Source organism: Catharus ustulatus, chromosome 3 (genome assembly GCF_009819885.2).
Source record: "Catharus ustulatus isolate bCatUst1 chromosome 3, bCatUst1.pri.v2, whole genome shotgun sequence".
Lineage (NCBI taxonomy): Eukaryota > Metazoa > Chordata > Aves > Passeriformes > Turdidae > Catharus > Catharus ustulatus.
In genome coordinates, this window is record NC_046223.1 from 95,872,041 (window position 1) to 95,891,211 (window position 19,171).

The 19,171-nt window shown below is 38.1% G+C and overlaps 1 protein-coding gene across 2 annotated transcripts in view; it reads left to right on the forward strand.

Annotated features, from left to right (window-relative positions):
- The window catches only part of CSMD1 (CUB and Sushi multiple domains 1), a 1,108,435-nt gene that overhangs the window by 283,135 nt on the left and 806,129 nt on the right, over positions 1-19,171 (forward strand). The window lies entirely within an intron of this gene.

A 19,171-nucleotide genomic window follows, 5' to 3' on the forward strand; every position in this document is an offset into this window, starting at 1 on the left:
GGAAGTGTTTAAGGATGTCATTATGCCATACTAAAAGAAAATTAGAGAGATGGAACTTTAATTAGAACTTATTCTGGCCAATTCTATAAAGAATAATAAAATGTGTTTATAAATACATTAATAGCAAAGGGAGAGGCAATAAAAACCTCCATTCCTTATTGGACAGGGGGAATACAGTCACCAAAGACGAGGGAAAAGCTGAGGTACTTAACACCTTCTTTGCATCAGGAAAACTGGTCTCCTGAGCTGGGATGGGAAGCAGAATGGACTCCCTGAAATCCAGGAGGAAGCAGTCAGTGATCTGCTGAGCCACTTAGATGCTCACAAGTCTCTGGCACCAGACAACATCCATTCTAGGGTCATGAGGGAGCTCGCAGAACAGCTCGCCAAGTCGCTCTCCATAATTTACCACCAGTCTTGGCTAACCAGGAAGGTCCCAGGTAACTGGAAGGTGGCCAGTGTGATACCCATCCACAAGAAAGGGCCAGAAGGAGGATCCAGAAAACTACAAGCTTGTCAGCCTAACCTCAGTGCTCTGTGAGATTATGGAACAGATCCTCCTGAGTCCAATTACATGGCACCTACAGGATGGATGGGGAATTAGACCCAGCCAGCATGGAATTAGGAGGAGCATGTGCTGACTGACCAACCTAATCTCCTTTTATGACCAGGTGACCTGCCTGCTGGATGAGGGGAAGGCTGTGGGTGTTGTCTACCTGGACTTCAGCAAAGCTTTTGATACCATCTCCCATGACTTTCTCCTGGAAAAGCTGCAGCCCATGGCTTGGACAGGAGCACTCTTGGCTGGGTAAAGAACTGGCAGGATGGCCAGGCCCAGAGAGTGGTGGTGAAGGCTACTGCATCCAGCTGGCAGCCAGTCACCAGTGGTGTCCCCCAAGGATTAGTGTTGGACCCAGTCCTGTTTAGAATTTTTATTGATGTTCTGGATGAGGGGATTGAGTTGACCATTAGCAAATTTGCAGACGGCACCAAGCTAGGGGGAATGTCAATCTGCTGGAGTGTAGGAGGGCTCTGGGAAGGACATAAATAGATGGGCCAAGTCCAACAATATTAGGCTTAACAAGGCCAAATGCCAGATCCTGCACTTTGGCCACAACACCCCCTGCAGTACTGTAGGCAGACGACTGAGTGTCTGGACAGTACCCAGGTGGAAAGGGACCTGTGGTGCTGGTCGACAGCTGACTGAACATGAGCCAGTGTGTGTCTAATGGCCAAGAAGGTCAATGGCATCCTGGCATGTATCAGGAATAGTGTGGCCAGCAGGAGCAGGGAAGTTATTCTTCCCCAGTACCTGCACTGGTGAGGCCACACCTTGAGTGCTGTGGTGAGTTCTGGGGCCTCCAATTTAGGAAGGACGTTGAGATGCTAGAGGATGTCCAGACAAGGGCAGCAAGGCTGGTGAAGTGTCTGGAGCACAAGTCCTGTAAGGACTGGCTGAGGGAGCTGGGATTGTTTTGCCTGGAGAAGAGGAGGCTCAGAGGAGCCTTATCACTCTCTCCAGCTGCCTGAAAGGAGGTTGTAGTCAGGTGAGGTTTGGTCTCTTTTCCCAGGCAACCAGTGCCAGGACAGTAGGACTCAGTCTTAAGCTGCACCAGAGAAGGTCTAGTCCAGACATTGGGAAGAAATTCTTCACAGAAAGGGTGATTGGGCATTGGACTGGGCTGCTGAGGGAGGTGGTGGAGTTACCTGGGTTTTTTTAAAAAAATATTGGATATAGCACTTAGTGCCATGATCTGTTTGACAAAGTGATGTTCAGTCATAGATCAGACTTGACGATCCCAAAGGTCTTTTCCAACCTACTAGATTCTGTGATTCCGTGATCTATGTATTTTCTTCAAGCATAATTTTTCTAATATAGTTTAAATGTTTCTGTCTACTTTTAGAAATTCATAAGACACTCTGAAACAGTCATCCGTTTTACACATTTGAAAGTTTGAATGCATTTTACCACTGGTATGCAGTACCTTGACAGCATATTGGATGCTGCTATTTTATGTCTGTGGGAGTGAGAAATGAAAATGCCAGTTTTATGACAACATGATGCATTGATTCTACTCACATGAATATCATTAATGTCATACTCTGCCTTCTTGTCTTGGCCAAATTTTGTTTTCAGCAAAAACAAAATAATGTAATTCAGATTATTTTTATTTGGATGATGCGGTATTTTTTTTCCTGAAATCCTAATAAAATCTGCAATGAGTACTAAAGAATGAAGACTACTATTCAAGGATATGTATGCTTGTAATGGAGATTGTCTTCTATGCACTATTAATGTTGAAGCCATATGCAGAAAAAAAAAATCAGAGTTTTCTTCACTGTTAATTTTGTAATAATAAGTAGATTTGCCAGTCCCAAAAATCTGCCCACCATTTTTTAGGAACATATGCAGATCCATTTTGAACTTTATAGTACAATCTAGCTAGACATATAAAAGTATACAAACATGATCTAGTCATTTAGTAGCTGTAATACTCAGAATAGGTTCTTGATCCTCTATGTTCCAGAGAAATTATTTGATCTGAATTACTCCCTCATATACAGCATCAGCACTACATGGTGGAAATTGCATCTCACTGGCATCCCCTGTCAACATCAATATCCATGGCAATAGAGTAAAATGCAACCCCTCTTGGATCTCATAATTCCATAAGACACAAAGAAATTAAAGGGATAGTGCAGCAAGAATTTTAAAATTTCCTGTTTTGTCACCTGACAATAAAATCTTAGATAAGCCAGTGCTAAATATTCAGACCAGGAGTATTTAATCTTTTTTGTTTTTATCAAAAATCATCAAACTGGTTTTTTTTTGTTGTTGTTTTTTTGGGGTTTTTTATATATTTTAAATTGAGAGTTTTTACTTTTCGGTGAAAAGTTTTCTAACTCTGCTTTTCAATCCATTCTATTCAGAACTGGAAAAAAGAATTTTAAAAATCTTACAATATACAATTTCTCTTTTCATTGAGCTACAATCGAATATTTCAAGTAAAATAATAATACTGAAAAAATACAGCCATTGATTCAGAGAAGAGAATGTTTGTGATTTCTTGCATTTTTAGTATGCGGTTCCTTAAGAAATAAAGTTTTACATAGGAAGTTTCAGAATATCTTCACAGAATGTGCTGAGTTCCTAATTTTAGCAGTCTCTTATTTTCTAGAGCCTCGTCAGCATTTTAAAATGTCTAATTTTCTTCAAGCAAAACAGAAATAACTAAAGCTGTGTCTAGTTGCATTTTGGTCCAGAGCTTTCAATATGTACAAGAGCAATTGACCAAATTTTGCCAGATCATCTGAATAACTTTGAGAAGTTTCAGGCTAGTTTACTCTATAGCAATTTTCATTTACTAATTCTCATTAACTTTTCATCTTCACAGTGTTCATCCAATAGGTCATTGGTAAAGTTCTTCTGGCATTTCCTGGGGTTTTGATCTGATAAGAGAGAATGAAGAAAAGGGGTGGTATTCAACTAACAAGTAGGAAGGTTTTAAGGGATTGCAGGAATCAGAATATCTGTCCATTTTAGAGGATTAATTCTTGGTGCAGCCAAGTTTGCCTCTTCTAAGGTGTTTTGTGCTTTCACTTGATAATATATCCTTTTATTTGGAAACTGGTGTTGTAATCAAAGTTTCCAGCTATTTCCTTGTGATTCCTGATTATTCCACAGCTGACCACAGTAAAACAACTGGTCTAATCATTACATCTTCAGTTCAACTTCACTTTTTAGTCATGAATTAATCATATTTATGTCCAAGTAACTTAGCCATGGTGTAAAAATAATATATGTTTAAGTTACACCTAATGACTTTTCTCTTAGATAATTTTTTTTCAACACATAATATGTCATTTTTCTTACACATGGATGAGGAAAACAATGAACAAAACTAACAACTGCAACTATGTCCAAATTAAATATGAAGATTGGAAAACTTCACAGTACCTGAATGATAATACGAAACTGCATTTTGAGAAAGGGTGTGTTTCTTTCTTTTTTTTTGGAAAACATTTGGAGCCTGAGGTGAAATTGATTACTTGCTGGAAATCCATCTTCTGCAAAGAATTGATATCTTTGAATAGTCCATTATAAGAAGTGATACGTAAATGTGTGTATATACATATCATTAGGAAAATCCTATTTTAATAACCATCTATTTGAGACTACCTGTTATTTTATGTGCAATTTTATATTTCTTGGAAATAATGTTTAACTTTCCAAGGTACTCTGTAGCACTTAATTTGAAAGGATAGGTTTTGTGTTTTATCTCTTCATTCCCTTTTCAAAAATGTTCATTCTGAAATCTGCCTTCTAATTGAAGTTAATAAAATTAACAAAAATTATCACAGTCTCAAGACAATTTACCATTTATTCATTCATTCATTCTTCTCCTTCTTAGTTAGTGCTTAGTTAGTATCTGCCCTGTTGTTTGTCAGCATAGCTGCAGATTGCAATTTTCTTCTTGGGGCCATACCACAGGGGTGAAAGTGAATATACACTTGGAATTGAAGCCATCTATTGTGGGAGCACTGGAATAGGTTATGAAGAGGAAATGACTGCTCAGATATATAAAAGAGCAGCATTGCACTGAAGAACATCCCCTGTGCTGAAATTCCCAGCAAGGAATGATGTTCTACACAATATTATTTCAGTGCATCTGAGTGTTCAATGCAATTTTGGAAAACAATGCATGTTTGAAGAGGTAAATATTTTTCAGTTCCTATTTCAGCTTCAAATGTATAAAACCCCTTTCTTATTAGCAAGTTGCCAATGAACAATGTGTAATGTTTTGGAGCTTGTCTAAAACTCAGACCTTCATTTTCTATTTGCTGTGAGTATGCTTGTGCTCTAAGGACAAAAAAGCTAGATCCAGACAAACATTTAGGATCCTGCACTTAGGGAATGCAGTACCTAATTTTTCCAGCACACAGATTGAGATAGTAATTTGAGAAAGGCCATCATGTGTGAATTGGAGGACTTAGGCAAAGTACTCAACTCTTTTAAATAGAAAAAAAAAAGGTAAGATTCATAAAGAGGTATAACAACATAACCTGGAGTTTGAGTAGTTCAGACTTGGTTCGGGAGAAACCCAAATTCCAGTTTCCCCTCTGAAAATAGTTTCTGCATATTATATGAAATAGTCTTCACAAAATGACACTACAATCTTCAGAACAGGAATAGAGCTGTGCCTTCCATCTGAGCTTCTACTGGGCTAAAAAAATCTATTTATTTTTGTCCATGTGCATATTCTGTCTAGCCTTATAAATTTTGATGTTTTGCACAAAACTCATACCTAACAAAAAATATGAATCATTTGTTTTGAATGCTATTCTGATCTTAGATCTTGAGGTATTGTGTTCCTCTAGAAGGTGGAAGAGATTGGTTTCAATATTGGTTGATACAATAGGTTATTATAACAAAGTGAGTGCACTGTCTTTCAGCTCCTTGAAAGTAAAGGAAACCTCTTACAGCTTGATTTTAGAGAAAGCAGTTGCTATTCTGTATCAGCAGGAGCCCCATCCTTTCTCATATACTCTGATTACTCTGATTGTGAAATATAAAGCAATGCTGTAATGTAGATACTTCTTGCTTTAGCAAGTAGTGGCTGCAGACGTATGTTTTCAAATTTTTTTGCTTCCACTTAAACATGGGTAGCACAAGAACACCCAGCAGCAGACACAGTAAGTGGAGTCTTGAGAAGAGATGCTGGAAGAGCTAGAGCTCTAGAAAGACAAAAGGGTTTTCTGAGGGCTTTTGAAGAAAAAGCCTGTGGGAACAGTCAGTGAATTCAGATATAGGATGTAGGAAATTACATTTAGTTCTGAGTGCCAGGAGAAGGTGAAAGCTGGAGGAAGAAGAGGGAGCAGGCTTGCTCTGCCTATGACCCTGACCAATTTCCAGAACTTTTTTCTGCCACTGTTTGGGAGAATGGGATCAGGACAGCATTATCTGTGATGTGATGATCCTCCTCATAGGATCCAAAAGGTGAGTACTGTCTGAAGCTGAGACACAGATGGGCTTTTTCAGCCTGGAATAACTTATGTTAATAAGGAATATAAGTTATGATGTTGGCTAAGGAGGCAGTTGGCTGCTCTAAGATGCTGTTTATTTTGTCAAATGCCTTCCTCCAGCTTTCTTGATAGATTTCACTGTGGATGACCTCACTAAAAATTGCTCCTTAGTGACCTGTTCTGCCACCTGTAAAAAAGAGACTCCTGGAACATCCAAACAGAATATTCTTACGAGGAATGCAAATACAATGATGTTTTGAAGGGATGATAAATACTACTGAATAACAGTACATATTAATATTTGAGATTATGAAAAAGGAGAGATGGACCTTCCCCTTTTTTTTATCTTTTTGAGGAAAAGACTGTTTTGTAGTACTTTTGATAGAACTCAGTTTAAAATTCAAACTTTTTTGTTTGGAAAACATAAAAATACACATTTGAACTTCCTGTGGTTTCTTTCCTTCTGTTTTTCCATTCACACATCAGAAAAATTGCAAGATATTCCCAAAGCTGGTTAAATCTTCATGATTCCTGAGAGCCTTCTGCTAAAAACTGTTGCCTAGTTCTAAAGGGCTGCTGGCTGAGGTTCACCCAATTAGCCTACACTGATAGTTGCTGACAGGAACATGGGTATTTTGGACATTGATAGTAGAGTGCTGAATCTGGTCTGCAAGTCTGTGCACTCTGCACAGGGTGTCAATGAGCTGTGTTTTCAGCAGTGGCTCTATCTGCTAACGGGCTTGCAGGATACGTGTTATGTTTTATTTCCACACCATGTGATTCCTTTCTCTGTGGGATTCATATAGACGGAAAGTTGGATCAATTAAGAAAGCAGTCTGTATTGTATGCTGAAGTGGCACTAAGAAGGTATGACAGTCTTGGCCAAAACATGTGCAAAATTATCAATCCACAAATTGCCAGGGTAATTACTCTGCCTAGTGTAATAGCTCTGAAATATATTTTCATAATGGAAATGCTTTAAAAAGCATTCCTACTTTTCTTTGTTACTAACAGTGGTATTCCTCTTCCTGTAAGAGAGTTGTAAATTGGTGGGGTTTTCATTTTTTTTCTACTATCTCTTTTTGTGTCAAAGAATTCATGTCATATGAATCCTATGTGCCAAGATCTATGCTGCCAAAATTGAATGCAGAATGTAAAAATTTTGCTCACAATAATCTCGTTACACTTCTTCCATTCTGCTTTTGACCACAGTCATTACAATTTTACACTTTCAAGTTTCACTCCTCTAGGAGCATCAAGAAATTATGTGAAGAGCTTAGTTTGTGTTCTCTATGCCTACAACATTTCTTTTTTATAGTAAATCCCTTTATATTGTTGGAAGAAAACAAGACATACCTTTATTTCTTGAATATCTGTCTTCTTTACCCTCTCTGACCTTTGTCAGACAAAAAGTTCAGGGCTATAACTGTGATGTGAAGCATTTTCTGTCATTCTTTCTCTTTTACCCTTGTTCTTTCTGCATTCTGAAGAATACTTTATGCTGTACCCTGTGATCATTATTAGTGTTAAAGGCCAGAGAGAGCATTTTAATGCATCCACACTGGTAGGTCAAGGTCATGTCACTGGAGATGTGATGCCTGACAGGTGAATCTCTCTGAAGCTGTAAGTTGGAAAATAATGTTTTACAGCTGTAGCATATCGCCACCTAGCTTTACTTATTTCTTTTTCTCCGCTAAAACTTAATATTTTAAATGTCCCAGGTAATTCATAGAACATTTTATATTCAGAGAAGTGTCTTCCTATCCATCACCTACCTGCTTTTTTATCTTATGCCAACAGCCACCCTTTAATCTTTTAATTTATTTGGTTTATTTTGTCAATCCTGAGTTCATCTCATTCCCCTTTAAAGAGTATGCATCCAGTGTAGTTATTCCCATATGAGGTCTAAATTAATGATAAAATCCACTGATCTGTTTAGGCTGCTTTTTCTGGTTTCCTTTAAGGAAGGGAGGAGGAATTTCTACAGGCTACTCTGAAAGAAACCGCTGTTGTCTTAGACCACTTCTCTGAAAGTCCTCTGCTAATATTTCCCTCAGCCTGTTCAGCTTGAATTAGTGTGGAGAATAATGCATTTTGGAATTCTAAAAAGATGAAAGCATTGGGCTTTTTCTTTTTAATAGTTAATTTGTTGGGTAGAATGCGTGGGAGCTGGTTCTGCTGTCTCCTTAGTTGCTACAATATAATGACAGTCTCTCAGATCACCATTTATATCCTGTGCCAGATCAGCATCTTTATTGAATGATCTCAGTATAATGCTCAAATAACTTCAAATTGCTCCAAAATTATGAAGATTGTAATATCCAACTGTCTGGTTTTTATTACTGATTATTTTCATAATAGATTACCATTACACATAAAAAAATCAAATTGGAGTGATTGGAGAACAGGATTTTCGTAAACTTAACATCAATCTCTTTTACCTAATTTGTTAAAGCTAAAATTTAAGAAATTAATTTTATTGCCATTCAATTTCCAACAACTGTGTTGTAAAAATATTTTATATTCCATTGCGTTTGCATATTCTATTTTTGTATATTTTTAAAATATAGTATTACATTTTTTTATAAATTAATGGCCAAGATTTTTTTAATCACAGTCATTAAACCAAGATTGGTCTCATGAAATGCACAAGGCAGATTGAAAACAATGGTGCCTTAATCATGTACAGCATTTCTATATTTGGGGATTCTAGAGGATTTGCCTCCTTTCCTCTTGTCTATTTGAATTGTTACATAACTTTTGTGGTTTGCCCTACAGACTTCAAGGTCAACTGGAGAGCAAGCAAATCCTTTCTCTGCTTCTTTGCTTTTCTAAGATTATGTAAACTGACTTTCAGAAAATACACCCCCTTTCCCTCCTTCTCCCTCCAAGAAGATAACAGTTTGGCAGGTCAATACTGGGGAGAATATTTCAAGGATGACTAATAATTAGATGCCCTTTAGAAAAATGGGAGACTTAGTATAGCAAGAGCTTACACAAACCACCTCGGTGCTCTGCTGAAAGGAATTTCTCAGCCTTTCTCCTCAGTATGTAAAAATACACAAACTCTTAATCCCTTACTCTCAAGGGTTCCTCAGCTGAAATCTGAGCCTTGGAAAAATTAGTAAGAGCATCCTATAGCTGAAAATTCAGTTTAGGAACTTAGAATTACTTCATTTGATGTTAGATGTAGAAATATTTTACTCAGTAAATGGAATTGCCTAGTTTTTGGTTTTGTAGACTTGGTTTAGCACCAAATGAGGAGGTAGTGTTTAGTGATTAGTGCTTTCTGAGAGTAACCTAAGAATCAAAATCTGGGTCCCAGTTCACCTACTCATGCTCTCATAAGGTGACAATTTTCTACTGCTCAGAAGTGGAAGGTTTATGTTTTCAGCCAAGTAGCATTGAGTGAGGGTCTAGCATTTAACATAAGATGTAAAGACATATGAGTTTATCAAGTTACACAGCTGTGCAAAACAAAAATAAACTGCAAATAAAAGATAAATAAGTAATAGGATTTATTCCGGTTAATGCAATTAGAAATATTCAATGAAAATTATTTTTAACAGCTGGTAGATCAGGTTCTTGAGGTGTGAAGCACAACAGTTGGACTAGTCCTACATGTTAATTTTTAGACACAAGACCACAGCCAAAAACATATAGGTTACAAGTAAGTTACATGAGTAGATGGAATCCAGTCCATCTCATGACAATATAAACCAAGTTATGTAGATATTGTATTTCAGAGATTTTTCAGTTATTGCTGACTTGACTAAGACTTACTCTTCAGGTATGATATATTCAAATCCTTTCAAATGCCTGCATTTGATTCTGCTTTAGGATTTTCTTGCAATTTTTCCCACCAAAGTTTATATATATTTTGGCGAGCATCTGTCACAAATAAGACTGAAACAACTCTGTAAATTTTGAATTAATTTAAAAGTTGTGTTATAATTTAGGTTTCTTCTTATCAGTAAGATAAAATTAATTTTCCTTTTTTTTCATTCCATTCAACCATCACATATTGTGCTGGCATTATTTGATTATGTAAATCAGAAATATAAATACACATTTTGAAAGACTGTTTTCTGTCAAAAGGAAATTTTAGTCTTTTATGAGCAATTACACTTTTCCCCTCACTTATAAACTTAAGTAAGAACAATTAATTGATTCAGCACGTGGTTGATTTGAAATTATGGCTGGAATTCTAAGAACAAGAGAAGATAAGAGACATCCACATCTAATCATGGTATTAAGGAATGTATGTCTGACAGAGGTCATACAAAGAAATTTGTAAAGATTAGAAAAAATATTCTCCAATATTTTGGGGAAAAAATTAGACCTTCCCCTCTATGTTGCAGTTTTTGGTAGGGTAATGGACAGTTAAATTGACATGGAGTGCTTGCTCTACCATTGGGGCTCTCTCTTTGATACGAAGTGTCTATAACAATACGTGTGACACTCCACAATTGCACTAAACTAAAGAAAGCCAAAATAAACCTCTAGGCATGCCAAGAGTAATCCACAGAAATCCTGCTTCTTGTGGAGACCTGTGGTGGGAACACTGGTCTGTAAGGTCCGGTAAAGAAATCTTTGGACATTTTAATCTCTACTGATGCTGAGCAAAATTAAGATTGCAATTAAGAGTAAGATGTTATTGGCTTTCAGCAACCACAGTTTAACAAGGCCTTTTGACATATTTCTTCTTATATTAAACATATATTTATTGATGAAACACTTCTATAATATCATTCTCAATGTTGGTGTTTTTTTTCCCAGAGTGTTTTTTCAAATATTACAGAACCAGATCTCTATGCATCACCAAAGCTTTTTGCAATATTAGTTCCAAAATTCACAGTTCAGAAACAGGTTCCATACTAGAAAATAATGAAGGCAATGTTTAAAAGAGAAAAATACAGTAATTTCACGATTATAAGCTGCACCATTTTGACTAAAATTTTGGTCCGAACACGGAAGTGCAGCTTATACTCCGGAGTGGCCAATATATGAAGGAAGTTCAGAAATTTGCCAACCTGGAAGTGCAAGCCCACAGCAGCCCCGAGCCAAGCAGTGCCTGTCCGGCCCCAGCAGCGGGGCAGTGTCGAGCCGAGTCCGCACGGCTCCAGTGGCAGCGGGGCAGTGCCTAGCCGAGCCTGCCCGGCCCCGAGCCGAGACAGTAAACCTTGCAAACCTGCGATTCTGTTACTAATTGGCAACTTTGTGAAAGTTGCAAGTGGATCCTCCCTGCGAATGAAAGTGTGGCTTATAATCCGGTACGGCTTATTTATGGACAAAGAACGAAATGTTACCGACACCCGGAAGTGCGGCTTATAATCAGGTGCGGCTTATAATCGTGAAATTACTGTAACTCAGATCACAAGATTTGATATGAATATTAGCAATCTATTACATACAGAGTATAATTTTTCTAGACATTTGTTTTATTCTGTGAGTACAGTTCCTCCAGCATAACATTCTTAACATTTGACTTGTCTTTATTTTTAGACAACAGACTTAGCTCTGGTCTTTATTTCCATTGGTTTAGCACAAAATGAGAAGGGAGTACAGTAATTTCACGAACACAAGCTGCAGCAAGAAGACTAAAATTTTGGTGGAAACCCGGAAATGCAGCCAATATTCCGGTGCGGCTAATCTATGGACAAAAATGTGATATCTGCCCTTACCTAGTATCATGCTGGTCCAGTCCCGAGCCAAAACAGTCTGAAATCCATGGTTTCCCGTTGTTCCGACGATGAACCAATCAGAGAACAGCTTATTGCCTGCCTGTGGATGGCGGCGTTACTGAGGGGCGGGGGTTGTTATCGGGGTGAGTTACCTCGGCAGTTCGATAAAAGTGTGTGATATTTCTCTGTACTTTTAAAAGTGTTTTCAGTCTTGTGCGGCTACGGGGCTGGCTGGGCTCGCAGGGAGAGGACTGGGGGAGCCTCTCTCCCCGCAGGGAGAGGGATGAAGCGGGCAATTGGCTCACAGGGAGAGGGCTGGGGGAGCCGCTCAGCCCGCAGGGAGAGGGGTAGAACGGCCACTCGGCTCGCAGGGAGAGGGCTACAACGGCCACTCACCCCGCAGGGCTGCGAGGGCTACAACGGCCGCTCGCCCCGTGGGGCCGCGAGGGCTACAACGGGGCCGCTTGCCCCGTGGGCCGCGAGGGCTACAACGGCTGCTCCCCCCGCGGGGCTGCAAGGACCAGAGCGGCGCTCGCCCTGCGGGCCGCGAGGGCTACAACGACCGCTTCCCCCTGCGGGGTCGCGAGGGCTACAACGGCCGCTCCCCCCGCGGGGCTGCGAGGGCCAGAGCGGCCGCTCCTGTGCCAGCACGGAGATGTGGCTCCGCTCGGAGCTCAGCTGCCTGCCCGCGCGGCTGAGCGGCTGTTTAAAGGCAACGCGGATCCATTGGGAATGCTCGCAAAATGACCACACTATTGTTCCTGTCTTTTTTGGCTTGTAAATAAAGGGTGTGTCTTTTTTCACTTGGAAACAATGTTTCTGAGGTCGGCAGTAAGCCAGTAAGCCCCGGCGATCCCGCGATTGTGTTACTAAATGACGATTTTGTGAAAGTTCGCGGCGAACTAAAGTGCGGCTAATATTCCGGGTGCGGCTTATCTATTGACAAAGACATCAATGTTGCCAACACACCGGATATGCGGCTTATACTCCGTGCGGCTTGTATTCGTGAATTTACTGTATTTAGTTCTTTCTGAGAGTACCTAGGAATTAGTCCACATACTCATGCTCTCAAAATGTGATAGTTTTCCAGTGCTCAGAAGAGGAAATTATGATGTTTATGTTTGCAGCCAAGTAGCATTGAGTGCAGTGCTAATATTTAACACAAGATGTAAAAACATATGAGTTTATCAGGTAACAGGTTAGGATTGTTTGGATAAATCATATGCTCAGTTCCTTTCTTGAACAAAATTCTATAACATTCTATAAAATTCATAAATAGGAAACTGAGTTTAAGTAAACAATGTCTTTCAAAACAAAATTACTTGCTTTTTCCCAGAAACTGGCTTTCTTCCATTCTCTTAACAGATACAAATATATTTTATTGTTTTCTATATGGTTTTGTCAAAATGGTCTTCAGGTTGTTTCTATCTGGTTATCTTAAAAAAGCAATTGAAACCTCCCTCGCCTGTTCAGAAAAGTTTTAGTTAGAGCAAGGTATGCGCTTTACCTGGGTTATTCTTATTATAAAGAACATAAACATATTTTCCTTTACTACTATTACTTGCTAGACTGCAAACAAAGTTCCATATAGTTATTAAATATGCATAATTTAAAAAAAATAGATTTTCCACCTGTTGCTATCATTTTTTGTTGTTTTACAGGTGTCCATATCTGCCCTTAAACTATTAGAGTCAACCATCTGTAAAAGGAGTTATTCATAAACTTTCAAAGATGTCTAACACTAATTGAGCACACTTTCCAGTTCAATATTAAATTATACTATTTTTTACAATATTTTCTAAAACTGAGTATGTTTCTTTTGTAATTAACCTGAACTCAGAATATTTACCGTGTATTGTTTTTTAATGTCAGATGATGAGAGAACTCATGTGTCTTTAACAAAAGCAAATTGTTTACTCATTCAAGTATTCTGTTCAGAGCTCTGTATCTGAATGAATTCCAAATCAGCAGTTCTATTGAGTTGCATGGCAATCGATTGCCTTTTATATGAGATGAATGGTCGTGTTCAACACATTCCCCCCCTTTGTTCCCCATCCTTTTTTTTTTTCCTTTGGCCCACTGCCTTAGATGCCATCACCCAAAGCTGTTAGTCCCAAATGAGATTCTGTTTAGTGGCTATCAGCCACTTCCAGATTTTCACTGCATATAAATGACTGTATTAAGACTTGGAGATGTGATGTGGAGTTATAAACATGAGTCGTAAAAAAAAAAAGTCCAAATGTGTAGAGGAATATTTTCCAATGGGGCCCCTGAGAGAATGATTAGCAGAACATTTTTCTGTTTACAACTATAGGAATGTTACTAATTGTAGAAGAGATTTTCTTTCATGTGACAAAATTAGTATCCAGCTTATGGAGATGTCCATCCTTTAGAAATGCATACCTTTGCTTTTATCAGGAATGTGCCTTTATATGAGCCTGTTTAGCTGCATTGGACAAAGCTTGTAACAGCTCCACAGTGTATGTATTGGAGGGAAGGGACAGTGATAATATTTTAATTTATTTAATGGTTGTTTTAGGAGACAAGCTATGTGTCTTTCACTCTTGACACATTGTCAAGAATCCCCATTCTTCAAAGACTGCCAATTTCTAGAATCCTTTCAGTGCTCTAAACAACCCTGCAGGAACACAATGAAATGCACTAAACATTGCAACCCAACAGTGGTATTCAAAAAAACCTGTAAGTGGGTACATAAGGCATCCACAAACATGAAACTCTGCTTGCATAACTTCCACTTCAAGCTACATTGTGAAGTGTTATAAAAATATCACTTTTGTATTATCTGACAATAAGATGACTTGGTCACAGTTTCTACAGCGGTGTTATCCTCATTCTGCACAGAGAATAGTATTAATGGTAACAAATTCTGTTAAGCAATGGACATGCCAAGTTCACTGGGAGTGCCTGGGAGCACTCCACATCTTAATTGTATGAATAATCATGCAAGGTGAGTCTTCTTGCAAATCGTTACTAGTTCATGTTGGTGTACAGTGGAAAGTCTTCATTCTTGAACACAGGCATTCAAAGACCTCTTGAGGTATGTTAAATGGTTAAATTTTTCTGAGAGAATACTGAGATTCTTTGTCTTTAAAAGGATGTTCTGACATGACCGTTGATTTTGCTTTATGGTATTGTTAAGGACCTTTTTATCTGAAAATAGATATCTGTGACACATTTATCTTGCACCTCCATGTAGCTCACAGGATGTCCTCCATTTCTTGGCAATTTACAATTCCTTCTTTCTGCTGGTAGGCTGACTTCTTTCCTGCACTGCTTGAGCCACCTGAACACATGTGGTTGTGAAATGGGTACATAGCGCTAGGTCTAAAATTCAGCACTGCATCCTTCTATTTAAATCTTGAAATTCTCTCCCTTGGATGAACATCTTTAGATTCAACAAGTGTGTTAAAGGACTGCACTCCTGGCCTAGGGTTTCCACAGATGATGCAACTAACCTACTCCCCTTCTATCCTTTTTCCTCTTTGAAAGTCTTCCACTCCTCTTTCTAGTATGTCATTGCCCTTCCTGGAAACTCTTCACTGACTTCACCTTTGTTCTTATATGTGAAATGCCAACCTTCATTCTCATCTTTAAAGTCAGATGCTGTTCCTCAGTGCATCTAATTTCTGTTAAAGCAGCCCAGTCTTCTTTCCTCTGTGCCCCGTTTGTTCTCTTCACCCCCAACCATTTTTCTACTGTGCCTTTGATAATTCCACTCCACAATGTAGCAATGGCAGCCTCCTTCCTGTGGGTCAAGCACTCTGTCTTTAAACTCACTTTTTTCACTTCACTTCGTACTTTTTGCTGTAATGGACTTACACTGTCTCTGTCTGACCTGATTCATACCTCATTATCCTGTAGACAATTGCAGATGCCTCAGTCTCAAGTGTTTTAAAGTCATGAATAAGTGCATTATAGATCATTAAAATAGTTTAAAATAGTGGTTTATAGGCATAGAAAACAGCGTAAATAAGGCTTAAAGAGCCTTATGTTGGCTTTAAGAATGGGATACATCAGTGGGGTGAGAGGTTAGTTGAGTATTAATCTCTACATCACCACTTCCTACTTTAGCATGTACATGGAGCATTACCTGGGATTAACTGTCTGAATTTTTTCCTCCATTAGATCTGGCCATAAAGATTAAAAAAAATCACATTTGGTTGACAGCAAATATATTTACTTTAGGACAAAAGACTGTTGAATAATGTGAGTTCCCATGCTGGAGGTAGTTCTGCAACTCTAGTATAGAAGTCTGATTTTCATTCAAGTTCCTGCTAGACTTGAGGCTCTCACAAAGGCTGTAATTTGACATGCCAGCACAGGCAAACCTAGAACCTATTTTGTTTATGACAGTTTACATACAACAGAAGAAAAAAATTGGAAAAAGAAATTATGAATTATAGATATATAATTGTTTTTGTTGTGCTCAAGTAGTCTGGAGCAGGTAATTTGTTTGTCTTTGCCATGCAAATAATGCAATTAGAGTGCTAGGGATTATTGACAAGAAAAAATGCCTGACAGAAATTGAAATTCACTATTTCACATATATATTAACACAGTTCTTTTTTTGTTTGTTTCATTGACTGTCAGAACTTTTCAGGCAAGCTTGCAATTATCTCTTTTTTGTGTCAGTGGTATCCTGCATGCCCTGAAGATCTACAGATCAGAGGTCAAGTATGATGTGATTAATATAAACCACAAAGATCTGAAATCAGGTGCATTTTTTCCTAATGTTCCTACTTCACTAAGAATTTCTGTTAATTTGGCTGCCTCGATGCCAACACAATTTTCTGACAGTTTTTAGAAACTTAACAGGCCAAGACTAGAAATTCTCAGAAAATTAATACGTTTAGCATATGAATGAGATGAATACAAAAGGAATAAAGCTTATTATCCAAGATAATTGATGAGCTAGAAAACACTTATTATGGTCTCTTGTGCGTATCTCTCTCTCTCTCTGTGTATATGTGTATGTGGCTCTCATTTACCTTACAGAGCAGAGTGATTCTGAAGGATCATAAGTGTCCATTGAAATGTATATATTTAGATTAAAAAAAAAAAGATTAATATTTCCCATTTAAAACTTCATTATTTCTTTCAAAACATTACACATTAATTTGATGTCAGCAGTCGTAGGTTGCTGTATCAGTCTTTGCCATATATAATTATGTGCTTATTCATGTTAAATATTTTAACAAAACTATTGTGTAGATGTGGATTTCTAAATGTTGCTGCTCTTGATCTTTGCCACATAAATGGAGGGGACTACTTACAAAAAAATTCGTTTCAAAATATTTCTTCATGTGAGCTGACAAAGTCCAACACATGTGCTTTGAATTTTTCAAGACGGAAATAATATCAGATTTTTAATATTAAATTTAAAGCATTTTTAAAAATTTATTTTTTGTGGTTTTTTAAAATTTACTTTTGACAAACATACAAATAATTTTGGTCACTTCAGTTGAACCATGTTGTGATTTTGCCAGAGTGGTGGCTTGCATTTTGGCCTTGGGACACGAAGAAAGGCTTTTATCTTCTTAAAGGATTTCCCAAACACTTTACAATTTTGATAATGCATACTCAGCATTGCAACACTGCTTATTATGTATACATTTAGAATGGGTTTTAATCTGCTAGGTCATGTTGATGATTAACTTCTGAAAAACCTTTAAAATGGTGACTGAGGACCTAATTCCTCAAGAGCTGTATTCTGTCAAACACATGAAATACCAAGTGGTGCAAGGTGTTTTATTGTATTTTGAATGATTGCCGTGGAACCCATTGTCAAGTGAACAAGGCAGAGGACTTCCATTTATAAATTTTATATCAAATAATGATGAAAGTCTAAATATTGCTGTAGTTTTCAATTCAGAAAAGGCCCCCAAAGCCAGAAGGGTTCTGATACCATTGTTTTCTACACACTGGGTTTGGTAAAATATCTTTCCTATCTTCTGATAGCCAATTCCTCTCACTCCCAGAGGAATGTGAATGTAAAATTTCCAATTAGTACTCATGCAATCAATACTTTTTATGTGCTGAGGAGTCCACTTTCATAAGAAGAAATTTCCATTTTCATGGCAAAGTCTTCTAAAGCTTTCTCAAGACTGTCCTCACCATGTAGAAATGCATCTGAAGAAAGCAATGTTTAGCACTGCTTCTTCTTCGTCTTCCTCCAACTGCTGCTGCTAGAAGTACAAAATACATTAGGAGAGTTCATTTAAACATCTTGGTTTGGTTTTTTTATTGCTATAGCTTTTTTCTTTGGTTTTTTTTTTTTTTTTTAATGTCTCAACAATGTATTTTTCTGAATGCCAGAAAAAACTCCTTGCTACTCAGCTGTAAAAAATGAAATAAGAAAGACCATCTTTAGGCACTCCTCTACTGCTCTTTTAAGAGCTATAATAGTTTCAGGTACTATCAATGCTTGCGAATAAAGTTCTCAGCTCTTTAAGTGATGCTTTTCAGAAATAATCTACCTTAAGGGAATTTAGCTTAATTCAGCTTTCTTCTACATCCATATATGCCCCATTTTAAACTGTACTAAGTTAGGGAATGTGTTTTTAGGTGAGACATCAAAAATGCTTGTTTAATAATCACAGAACCATTGAATGGTTTGTGTTGGAAGAGATCTTAAAGATCACCTAGTTCCAACCTCCTGCCATGGGCAGAAACACCTTTGCCTAGATCAGGTTGCTCAGAGCCCCATTCAACCTGACTTGTAACACTTCCAGGGCCGGGACATCCACAACTTCTCTGGGCCAGCTGTTCAAGTACCTTACCATTCTCGCAGTGAAGAACTTCCTCCTAATACCTAATCTAAAACTATTATTTTTTTAGTCTGAATTCACTCCCCCTTGTCTTATCACAACATGCTCTTAGAAAAAGTCCCTCTCTGTCTTTTTTGTAGACTTCCTTCAGGTACTGGAAGACTGCAGTTAGGTCATCCCAAAGCTTTCTCCTTTCCAGGCTGAACAATCCTAAATTCCTCAGCTTTTCTTCATAGGCGAAGTGCTCTACCCCTCTGATCAACTTGCTAGCCTCCTCTGGACCTCACTCCAATAGGTCCATGTCCTTCCTGTGCTGGGGACCACAGAGCTGGATGCAGCACTGCAGGTGGGCTCCCACTAGAGAGGGGAATCCCCTTGCCCTGCAGCCCACACTGCTTTGGATGCAGCCCAGGATACAGCTGGGATTTGGGGTTATAAGTGCAGATTGCCAGCTCATGTCCAGCCTCTCCTTCACCATCATAATAACTGTGTTTTGGTTTCAAACTCTGACAATTAAAATGTTATGATAAGACCAGTATGCAAGGACAACTAATAACAGATGGAATCTATCCTATATAGACATCAACTAGTGTTTTCTACTTAAATATGACAATTGTATTTTGTTCCTATAAATATTTTTAATTTGAGTAGACTTTGAAAATAAAAAAAAAAATT